The sequence below is a fragment of the Chrysochloris asiatica genome, unplaced genomic scaffold (assembly GCF_000296735.1).
Source record: "Chrysochloris asiatica unplaced genomic scaffold, ChrAsi1.0 scaffold00244, whole genome shotgun sequence".
Classification (NCBI taxonomy): domain Eukaryota; kingdom Metazoa; phylum Chordata; class Mammalia; order Afrosoricida; family Chrysochloridae; genus Chrysochloris; species Chrysochloris asiatica.
This window is the reverse complement of record NW_006408762.1, coordinates 2,057,670-2,069,361: the sequence shown is the minus strand read 5'-3', so window position 1 is coordinate 2,069,361 and position 11,692 is coordinate 2,057,670. Positions and strand designations below refer to the sequence as shown.

The 11,692-nt window shown below is 37.9% G+C and overlaps 1 pseudogene; it reads left to right on the top strand.

Annotated features, from left to right (window-relative positions):
- The first annotated feature begins 8,953 nt into the window (after nucleotides 1-8,953).
- LOC102832827 lies at nucleotides 8,954-10,537 on the top strand (annotated as a pseudogene).
- The last annotated feature ends 1,155 nt before the right edge of the window (nucleotides 10,538-11,692 follow it).

Here is an 11,692-nt window from a genome sequence, read left to right as displayed (position 1 = left end):
CACTGTGGAGCTTTGCAGCAATTTCTTAGTTACAGTTTATGAACACTATTGTTGTTGAATATCAATAGAAACTCCACATCATTTAACATATAGGGCATAATGATGGTGGAAGTTGGTGGTATTTAATGGGAAGATGTTAAATTTGTAATATGGAGCCAGGTAATTTTTTTGTAATGTAAAAATTAGCATCTATATTTGTAAGATGCGGTCCTCAATCTATTGCATCAAACATACCAGCATCTCCTCTTTTTGCCACATTGGACCTTGAAAACCTCATCAAAAAAAGATAATCGAGAATAAAAATTTCCATTTTGTTTTTCTGTAATACTACTAGGAGTGCTCTACTGGTGATGAAGTAAAAGTGCTCAGCTACCAACCTAAAAGTCAGTGTTTCAGATCCATCTACTGCTCTGTGGAAGAACAATGTGGCTATCTCCTTCCCTAAAGACCACAGCCTCAGAAACCCTATGAGGCAATTCTACTCTGTTCTAAAGGGTCTCTATGAGTCAGAATCAACTCAAAGGCAATGGATTTGATTTTGGTTTCGGATGATATTACTAATAATACTAATTTTAGCCAACATTAATTGAGCACTTACTTATGCCAGGCAATAAGATAATTCTTTAAATGGATTACGTTCTTTAATTGTCATAATAAACTCTATGAAGAAGGTACTGTTAATGACCCCTAACTGAAGATGAAAAAATGGACACCTGAGTGGCTCAGTACATTGTTAATAACAGGCAGCTAGCAGGTGGTGACGCTGAAATCCAAGCCCAGGCATTCTGGTTCTTAACCACCACACAATACTGCTACCCTTTATAGCTTGTGCTGGTACCTTTTATTACTGTGGCTCTTCAGGTGACTAGAACTGAGCATTGCATGAGGACTGAGGAATAAACCACACCTAAATAATGATGAAGAAATCAGGAACTCAAAAAAAAGAAAGCAACAATCCTTTGTAAACATCAGCAATTATCACAGTTGCAGAATTTGACATGGTAAAAACTAGGGATTTTCTATAACTCCCAACTTTCACTATCCTTGAATGACATTCTCAGACTGCTTTTAGTGAGCTAGTCTAATTTCTGCTGTGTTTTCCCTTCCCTGTGTCCTTTTGCAATAGGGAGTTATTGTACTCATATAGTATTCTTTTATATACATGCCTCACAGGAAATTCATTCCCATCCCATTCATTCTAACCATACGTTTTTGTTCTTCCTTTAAAATCTGTGTGTGTGTGGGCATGCAAATGTGTAAAACCACATATAAAGATTTAGACAGAAGTTCCTTTGCAGATTATTTTGACGTGAAAAAAAAAATAATGTTCTCAGATATTGTACTGGCTATGAAGTTTTGTGTGTTTTTAAAGCATTTGATAAAGCTTAAATGTTTTTATACAGAGATTTTTGTTCATTAAAATCAACCTGCAAAGAAAAAGTTTAAAAGATAAAAAAAAAAAAAAAATACATAGTATCACTGTACCAAAATAATTGATTGACAGTGAACCACTTTGAGAATTAAGAATTACCTAATTACACTCATCTGTCAGTTTGTCATACTGTGGTGGCTTTTGAGTTGCTGTGATTCTGAAAGCTATGCCATGGGTATTTTAAATGCCAGCAGGGTCACCTATGGTGGACAGGTTTTAGATAAGCTTCCAGATGAAGACAGACTAGAAAGGAGAGATGAACTACTTCTGAATATTTGGTTACAGAACAGCAGAAAAATACTGTCAGTTACAGTGTTGGAAAATGAGCCCCTCATGTTGGAAGGCACTCAAAATGTGACTGGGGAAGAGCTGCCTCCTCAAAGTAGAGTTGATTGTGGTGACACGAATGAAGTAAGCCAGTGGGAGTAAAGCCCATGGGACCTTCATTTACTGACAGGGCAAAATTCAAAATGAAGTGAAACAGTTGTAAAATCCATTAATATTGGAACATGGACTGTATGAAATATTAACCTAGGCAAATTGGAAATTGTCAAAAATTAAAGGGAACTCATAAACGTTGATATTGTAGGAATTAGTGAGCTGAAATGGACTAGTATTAGCCATTTTGAATCTGACAACAACATGGCTTACTATGCTGGGAATGACAAATTGAAGAGGAAGGGTTTTGCATTCATCGTCAAAAAGAGCATATCAGGGAAGATGGCTAGGGTAGAGGTGCAGTGAATATCTCTGTCAGCAATACCACAGAATACCAGACTAAGCAGATTTAGGGCAGAGCTCCAAAACTCTAAACCACATAATTTAAGAATATTTTAAAAGTTTGAAGGCTTATAGCTAGTGGCACTTGTTGAATAAGTAAGAAATCTCGAACTTTAAAATCAGCTGGACTCGGCGGCCTGAAGCCAAAAATGTTAATGACACCACATGACAACACCAAGCAGGGGAGCAAGCAGATCCACCATGGAATAATGCTGTGGAAAGCTTGGAGTACAGGTGGATAAAATACTTTGTAGGTTTTACTTTCTTCTGATTTTTTTTTTTTTTTGTATCTGTTCACTGCCCCCCACTGTTTGTGCACCTGTATTCTAGGGGGATGGGAAGGGGGCTGAGCCAATGGACACTCCACAACCATAACACTGGTGGGTTCTTCTGCCATGCATGCACACAGTACTCTCAGCATTTAAAGACACAGGCAGGTCAACAGCCATCCCTGAACTGTTTATTAATGGGGAAAAGGCCAGAACAAGGGGTGTGGAGAGGGAAAGAGAGTAAAAACAAAACAGGGCAAAAATTAAATGAAATCCTGAGGTACAACATAACAACCAACAGTGCCATCTTAAAATTTATCAGGGAGCCTTGAAGGCAAGAAGATAAAAGAGGATATTAAAACCATACTCATATTGGGCTACAGAATTTTTTTTCTTCTCTCCCTCCTCTCTCTTTTCTGCAATTATAGACTATAGTATCCAATCTAGTGTTTTCTTGTTGTTTTTTGCCATTTCTTTTTTTCTCTCTTGTTTTCTTATTCTTTTGTTGTTGCTATTTTGCTGTTTTTTTGGTCCCCTTTTTACCTTGGGGGGACTTTTTCTCTTCCTATATTACCCAAGAAGACACAGCAATTACTGCCATATAGTCAAGCTACAATCACACCCTATAAAACACCACAATCCAGGCAAGAACCAGTACCAACTGCCATACACCAGGGAAGTAAGACACAACTGTGAAAGGTACTCTGCATTGAGCAATAAGAAGAGTGAAAATAGACGCCCACATCTTGATCACATCTACCTGAAGGCATTCCGAAAGCATAAAATATACCAAAACACACACTCAATTAATTATTAAGGCCACAGATGAACACTAAACATGTCCAAGAAGAAAACGCAGATGACCATATCCGCACATGTCCAGAAAGAACATAAAATGTCTAAGACAAATGACCTAGAGGTAGTCCTGGACTACATTCTGGAAGGAAGGCAGGCATGGAAAATGCCAGAGAAAGAATTCAGAAACATGATTATAAAATGTTTCAAAACACTTTACAATGGAGTTGAGAAAAATAAGGAAGAAGTCAGGAAAGCATTACAGGAACAATCAAATAAGATAGATACAGCATTGGAGAATATTCAAAACCTACAGAAAGAGGTCCAAACGATCAATAATAGAATATCAGAAACAGACAATACACTGAAAGGGCAAAGGAGTAGATTAGAAGAGATGGAAGGCAGAACAAGTGAGCTGGAAGACAAATCTCTCAATACCACTAAGATAGAAGAGCAAACAGAAAAAAGGATTTTAAAAAAATCTGAAGAAGATCTAAGGTTCATGTAGGACAACATGAAGAGGAATAACTTAAGAATTATTGGCTTTCTGGAATAGGAAAAGTCACACAAGTCTACAGAGGGAATTGTTGAATAACTACTGGAAGAAAATTTCTTTAACATCCTGAATGAAAAGATTAACATTTAAGAAGCTCAATGAATCCCAGGAAGGATAGGCCCCAAAAGAAAATCACTGAGACATATCATAACCAAGATAATCAAAGATAAGGAGACAATCCTGAAAGCAGCTAGGGAAAAGAGAAGTATTATATACAAAGGCAAGCAAGTCAGTTTAAGCTCGGATTTCTCAGCAGAAACCATGCAGTCAGGAAGGCAATGGGGAGACATATATAAAACCCTGAAAGAAAAAAAAACAAACAAACTGCAAACCAAGAATCCTTTACCCAGCAAAGCTATCAATCAAATACAACGATATAATTGAAACATTCCAGGATAAACAGAAGCTAACGGATTTTGCCAAATCCAGCCCTGTGCTACAAAACACCCTAAAGGGAGTTTTGTGGACTGAGAACCAACAAGAACAGAAAGCAACCAGAGATTGACATATGTGGCAGCACCTCCCAGAATTAAATCGACAGATGGAAGAGTCGAGAACAAAATAAAACTATAAGAACAAACTCAGAAAATCTAGAAAATCTGGGAGGTCAGTCTATGATCAAAACAATTACAATATGAAATAAGGTAAACACATAGGAACAGAGATCCAGATGGTGAGAAGGTCAGGTACATTACAGCATAAAATAGACTGTTTTATATAGGGGAAAGTTAATGGAATATAAAGAAACCTCAAAGAAAATTAACACTTCAGAGCATACCAAGCAAATGGAAATCCAAGAAGAATATGAAAACATTAAATATTTGAGGAAACTCACAAGAAAGAACACAAAAACCATGAACTCAGCACAGGAAGACATGCAGAACAAAGAAAGCAGCAACACCACACATGCAAAAACAAACAAATGGCAGCAATTAATCCATTGTTGTTGTTGTTGTTAGGTGCCATCGAGTTGGCACGGACCCATAGCGACCTTATGCACAGCAGAACGAAACGCTGCCCGATCCTGGGTTAACATTACTATTGCTGCCACGCTCGAGTACCTCAATGCTGCCACTTGGCCATTCCAGCTCGCTGGGGGTCTTCCTCTTTTTCTCTGACCCTCCACCTTACCAAACATGATATCCTTCTCCAGTGACTGGTCCCACCTGACAATGTGTCCGATATATGAGAGACAAAGTTTGGGACTCCATATCTATCAATAATTACACTGAATGTAAATGGATTAAATGCACCAGTTAAGAGACGGAAGTGGTGGAATGGATAAGAAAACAAGATCCTTTAATATGTTGTCTGTAAGAGACACATCTCACACACAGAGCCAAAAACAGATTAAAAGTCAAAGGATGGAAAAAAATATACCAATCTAATTGCTATAAAAAAGAAATAGGAGTGGTAGTACTAATCTCCAATAAAATAAACTTTAAGGCAAAAACCTGCATAATAGATAAAGATGGACATTATCTCACGACTAAAGAGACAATTGAACAAGATGACATAACCATAAGAAATATCTATGATCCAAATGAAAGAGCTCCAAAATATATAAAGCAAACTCTAATAGATTTGAAGAAAGAAATAGACGAATCTACAATAATCATGGGTGATTTTAATACATCACTTTCAAAAATGGATAGAATAACTAGAAAGAAACTTAATAAAGACACAGAGGAAATAAACAACACAATCAGCCAACTGGACCTCATAGATGTGTACAGAACATTCAATCCAACAAAAGCACAATACACATTCTTTTCCAGTGCACATGGAACATTCTCCATAATAGGCCATGTGTTAGGACCCAAAACAAACCTCAATAGATTTACAAATATAAAATACTACAAAGCATCTTCTCAGACCACCACAGTGCTATCAAATTAGAAATCAACAATAGGAAGACCAAGGAAATTAAGTCAAATACATGGAAATTGAATATTACCCTGCTGAAAAGTGACTGGGTAGTAGAAAAAATAAAACGTCAACTCACAAAGTTCCTAGAGACAAATGAGAATTAAAACACAACATACCAAAACCTTTGGGACACGGTGACAGCGGTGCTTAGAGTACAATTTATTGCAATAAATGCACACATTCAAAAAGAAGAAAAAAAACTAAATTAACACATTAATACAGGCATCTACAACAATTTGAAACAGACCAACAGAGGGAACCTACAGTCACTAATAATAATAATAATAAAGAAAAGAGCAGAAATAAATTAGATAGAAAAGAGAAAAAGTATAGAAACAATCAACAAGACAAGAAGCTGGTTCTTAGAAAGGATTAACAAAAATGACAGACCATTGGCAAACCTAACAAAAGAAAAGAGAGAGAAGTCACAAATAACACACATTACAAAACACACAGGGTATGTCACAATGCCACCAAAGGAAATCAATAGGATAATAACAAAATACGATGAAAAGTTGTACTCCCACAAATTTGAAAACAGAAGAAATGGTTACATTTTTAGAAAAACACAATCAGTTCATCAAAAGACTCTCAACCAAAAGAAGTCTAGGCCCAGATGGCTTCACTGGTGAGTTCTACCAAATATTCAAGGAAGAGCTGTCACCAGTTCTACTCAAATTATTCCAGAATATAGAGGAGGATGGAAAACTTCCTAATACATTTTATGAAGCAAGCATAACCCTCATACCAAAACCAGGGAAGGACATCACTAAGAAAGAAAATGATAGACCAATATCCCTCATGAACATAGATGCAAAAATTCTCAACAAAATCCTAGCCAACTGAATCCAGCAGCACATCAAAAAAATAGTAATACATCATGATCAAGTGGGATTCATATCAGGGATGAAAGGATGGTTCAACATAAGAAAAATGATCAACATAATCCACCATATAAATAAGTAAAAAGAAAGGAACCACGTGATCATATCAATTGATGCAGAAAAGGCATTTAACAAAATCCAACATCCATTCCTGATAAAAACACTCAACAAAGTAGGAATTGAAGGGAAATTCCTCAACATAATATTCAAAAATAAATATGTCTTGTTTTTTCTTTTGTTAATTTTACTTTGAGGTCCCTTCAAGATGATTTTCTAAGATTTAAATCAAGGAGTTATTATTGTTGTTAGGTACCATTGAGTTAGTTCTAGCTCAAAAAATGGCTTTGAAAAGTAACTTTATACATACCATATTCTTGTGTAATGTCTTATATTTTGAAACACTTTTGGGTTTTTCAAATGCTTTTAGTTGTCCAAAGTTTGTGAGTATAGTGTTAGAATCCATCTTGTTTAAAATGTCTAATACATAAATATAAGCAAAGAAAAAAGGTGGGGGCATGGAGGGAGAGAAACAGGAGGTGAATGAAGAGAGAAAAAGCTGGTTTCTGTATGGATACCTTTTTACATACCTAAACCTGAGCCCTCAAAAATTCACAAATCTCTGTTTAAAATGCTTCTAGGAATGATTGCTTATATGACATACACACACACACACACATATATGAGTACTGGTATCGTGCTGTGGGTTAATGCGCTAGACTACAAAGTTGGTTTAAACCAGTAGGTCTGCGATTCAAGCTCATCAGCCATTCTTCAGAAACCCTATATTGGGTCACTAAAGGTCAGAGCCACCTTGACAGCACACAACAACAACATACATATATATATATACTTCTAAACTAATTGTTTTAGTAAATCTGCAAACTAATTTGATCTAGAAAAGTTGTTGTATTCTGGGCCATTTTATGTTGGAGATCCCATGGCTCCAAATTAATTGGTGATATATCTGAACATCATTCTCCAGGTTTGAGTCACACTGGTTGTTCTTTTAAGCTTAGCCTCCTATTTCAACATATAAATAACCTCAGTTTAAGGTATTTACTTGAACAAAATATGAACTAAATTGTTTTTATTATTGGAGGCTATAACTCATTGCTTTTGATTGAATTATGATTCAGTGACACTATAGTGCAGAGTAGAACTGTCCCCATAGGGTTTCTAAGGCTGTAATCGAATCAGGCTGCGAACCTTAAGGCCAGCAGTTTGAAACTATCAACCACTCCGTGGGAGAAAGATGAGGCATTCTGCTCCCATAAAGATTTACAGCCTCAGAAACCCTGTACAGGGTTGCTATGGGTCGGAACCGACTCGATGGCACTTAACAACAACAACAATATTTAAGGGAACACACTGTCATGGCTTTCTTCCTTGGAGCACTGGTGGCATCCAACCTCCCATCTTTTGGTTAGCAGCCAAGCATCTAATCACTGCATCACCAGGGCTCCTTTATTGCAGCCTACTTGGCGTTATTACCTTCAGAGGTGTGATACTAGAGACACTACAATTTTCTTCTTCATTTCCTGATAGCCATGACTTCAGTTTTATTATGTAAATGTCACTTTTCCATAATAACACCTAAGAGGCCCAAATAAAGTCAGGGTTATATATTCAAGAATCACCTGATATTCAGCTTAAAGTTATGTTCTCTTGCATGTTTTGCTAACAAAAAAAAAAGTATTAAAAAGCCTAGGTATACCGTGAATAATTGTTATCAGGACTGATTGTGAGGGTTGGAAATGTAAAGGTAAATGTTTTGAAGCAAGGAAGGGTGTGATTAACTTTGCAGTTTAGAAGCAGAGGTCCCTGGGACCATCAAGGGAGAAGAGCGGAGAGCGAGACCCTACCCAGAGAAGCAGTGATGCCAGAGATGGAGGCAGAGATGATGACGTAGAGAGATGGAGCAGCTGGGGACTTTAAACACAGAGAGGGATAGGGGCTGTGTGCTGACAACCAGGGAGCAGGCTTGCAGTGTATGTCCTTTGGTTCATTGATGATGCATGGAGGGGATTGTAACCATGGCAATGAAACAATATATGATAGGATGAATGTAAAACTAATGTTCTCTCATGTAAACTACCACATAACTCACAATAAAAGATTAAAAAAAAACCAAAAAAAAAAAAACCTATGTATGGGCAGTTGGAAGCCTGAGACAGCGGGGTGACAGACTTGGAAAATATGTCTCAACAAATTAATTCCACACTTGAATTCTGCTGCATTCCTGTTCTACCTCCTCCTTTAGAACACTGATCTTAGAACAAAGAGATAAAAGAAAACTATAAAGTAGAAGATGCTGGGATCTAAACGTGGTGTTGTGGAAGAATGGCTATCAGAACTCAATACATTACTTGGCACTCAAATCACCAATTATGCAGCAACTTTACACAGGAAAAAAACACTGGTACCAGCCCTCTATAAAATTATTCAAGATTCAAATAATGAGCTCCTGGAACCCGTATGCCAACAGCTCTTTGAGCTCTATTGCAGCTCTGAAGTTCAACTTAAGGGGTTCACACGGCAGTTCTTACCAGAATTGATATGGGTTTACCTGTGGCTTACAGTTAGCTGGGACAGACAGAGTAATGGTTGGATTGAAGCTCTTCTGTTAGGAATTTACAATTTGGACATTGCTGATAAAGATGGAAACAATGAAGTTCTATCTTTCACTATACCTTCTTTATCTAAGCCTTCAATATACCATGAGCCCTCAACAATTGGATCCATGGCTTTAACAGGAGGGGCATTGTGCCAGCATGATCTCCTCAGGGTTGTTTATTGCGATCTTCATCCTCAGAGGGAAACATTCACAGCACAGAACCAGTTTGAAATCCTGAGTTTTCTCATGTTGTGCTATAACTCCGCTATTGTGTACATGCCTGCCTCATCTTACCAATCCCTTTGTCGGATGGGCTCCAGGGTTTGTGTTAGTGGGTTTCCACAACAACACGACAAACAATGGAAAGAACTCTGTGGTCAGATAGTATTGGATCTTGGATTTATGGTGCAACTTCTCACAGGGGTCTATTGTGCCATGTATAATGGACACTGGGACCTTGGCCTGGAAGCTCTATTACAGAGCTCAGCTAGAACTTTTTTCTCAACCATTATTGGTTGCCAGTGCCATGAAAAATTCATTACCATTTGATGCTCCTGATTCTTCACAAGAAGGCCAGAAAGTACTTAAATTAGAAGTCACTCCAACAATGCTGAGGATTTCTCTTACTGCACTTACAACAGCTTCAATCCATCATCATCGATGGAGGAGAGAAGGTGCAGAGGGTGTAAATGGCGGAGAGGAATCTGTAAATCTGAATGATGCAGATGAAGGATTTTCATCAGGGGTTTCCTTCAGCAGTCAGCCAGTTGGGACCAAACCGACCTCCTCCTCTCAGAGAGGAGGCTTAAGGAAAGTAGCAACTGGGTGTTTGGCCAAGGATAAAGAAACAACCTCTGCAATCAAACCCAACGAAAGTCCTCGAGATTCAGTAGTTCACAAGCAGTATGTAGAGTGGCAACCAGCTGATCTTAACATCGATTCAGTTGAGCTGACACCGATGAAGAAACACCTGAGCCTGCCTGCTTGCCAGGTGGTGCCAAAACCCAATAGTTTAAATCTAATTTGGACAGCCAGTGCTCCTCAAGTAAACCTTTTGACTATGTAAATGGCAGTCAAGCAAATACCAGCATTGGGGTTGGCACTGAGGGAGTTACTAATTTAGCCGCTAACGATGCTAATTATTATTCAACTATCAGTCTGCAGGAAGACCAGCAAGGTCAAGCTGGAGAAGGTAAAGATCTCCTCAGCCCAGGAGTCCCCTTAACCAAGCAGTCCCGATCCCCAAGTTTCAATATGCAGCTAATATCCCAGGTGTAGCTTTCGCATCCTCTCTACTCTTTCTGCTTACCTTTTAAACTGAACATTTCATTGTGCAAGAAGACAATTCATCCCACATTGTGAAACTATTGGTCATTGTAATCAGATTTGATTTAGTGTAGGTATCTTCATACTGTATTTTGTATGGAAACCGCAATAAGGTTTTCTTTTTTTCCCTATATCTCTCTTCCACCTATTCCTTGTAAATGTGTTTGTGAAGCAGTGTAAAATGTCTTTCCCTTGCCTTTCTTTTTCCTTGGGTGATATGCAATTCATCGAAGGCTGATCAATCCCATTTCAACACTGTGATACTGAGGATATATTAGAGGAAATGGTGTATATGTTCCTTATGAAATGATTCTTTGTTTTTGTTTTTGTTTTTTTTTAAAAAATGGGTTTGTTCTCATAATCTATAGAGCTATGAAGCTTACATATGTTTTTCTCTCTTAACCAGGAGTGCCTCAGAGTTTCTGCTATGACTTTGTACTTCTCTGAGTCTGTGCAATCGTTTTCTTGAGAACATGGGGAAAGGTGGCCAGCTGCTGTACTTTTCATTAAAACGAGGATAGCTTTTTCTTTTCCCCATCTCTTTTTCCCTCATTTCCTTTATCCTGAGGATCTAAATGTTCAATCCTGAGGCATTCAAATCAAGGTGTGGCCTTCTCTGTTTGAGAGGGGGCTCTAAGCTGATTGTGTAGTTGATAATGCACTCTCAATGGCTCTATAGTCATAATGAACATGCCTTTCCTCCTCCCCACAAAGACATAGGGTCGTTTCTATTCTTAAAGTTTGAACAACTAACAAATCAGAGCATCCAAGGGGCATGTTCTATTTCCCAGGAATGATTGACACCTTGGTGCTGGGGTTTGTGGGGGGAGGGGAGGTTATTGTTTAGATTATGTGGGACTGTGTGTATGTAGGGGATATTTTGTTTGGTTTCTTTGTTGTTTGTTTTCCTTTGTGAGTTGATAATGACTGAAGTAGAACAAGGACATCTTCAGGTAAAGAGAGAGATTTCTCAATCCACTTTCTGTGATGCCAGACTATTGGGGAAACCCTTTCTAGATGTACCTTAATTCAGTCAGATATTTTGGATTAGGAAACCTGAAGTCCTGATAGAATATATACATATACATATACATATACATATACATA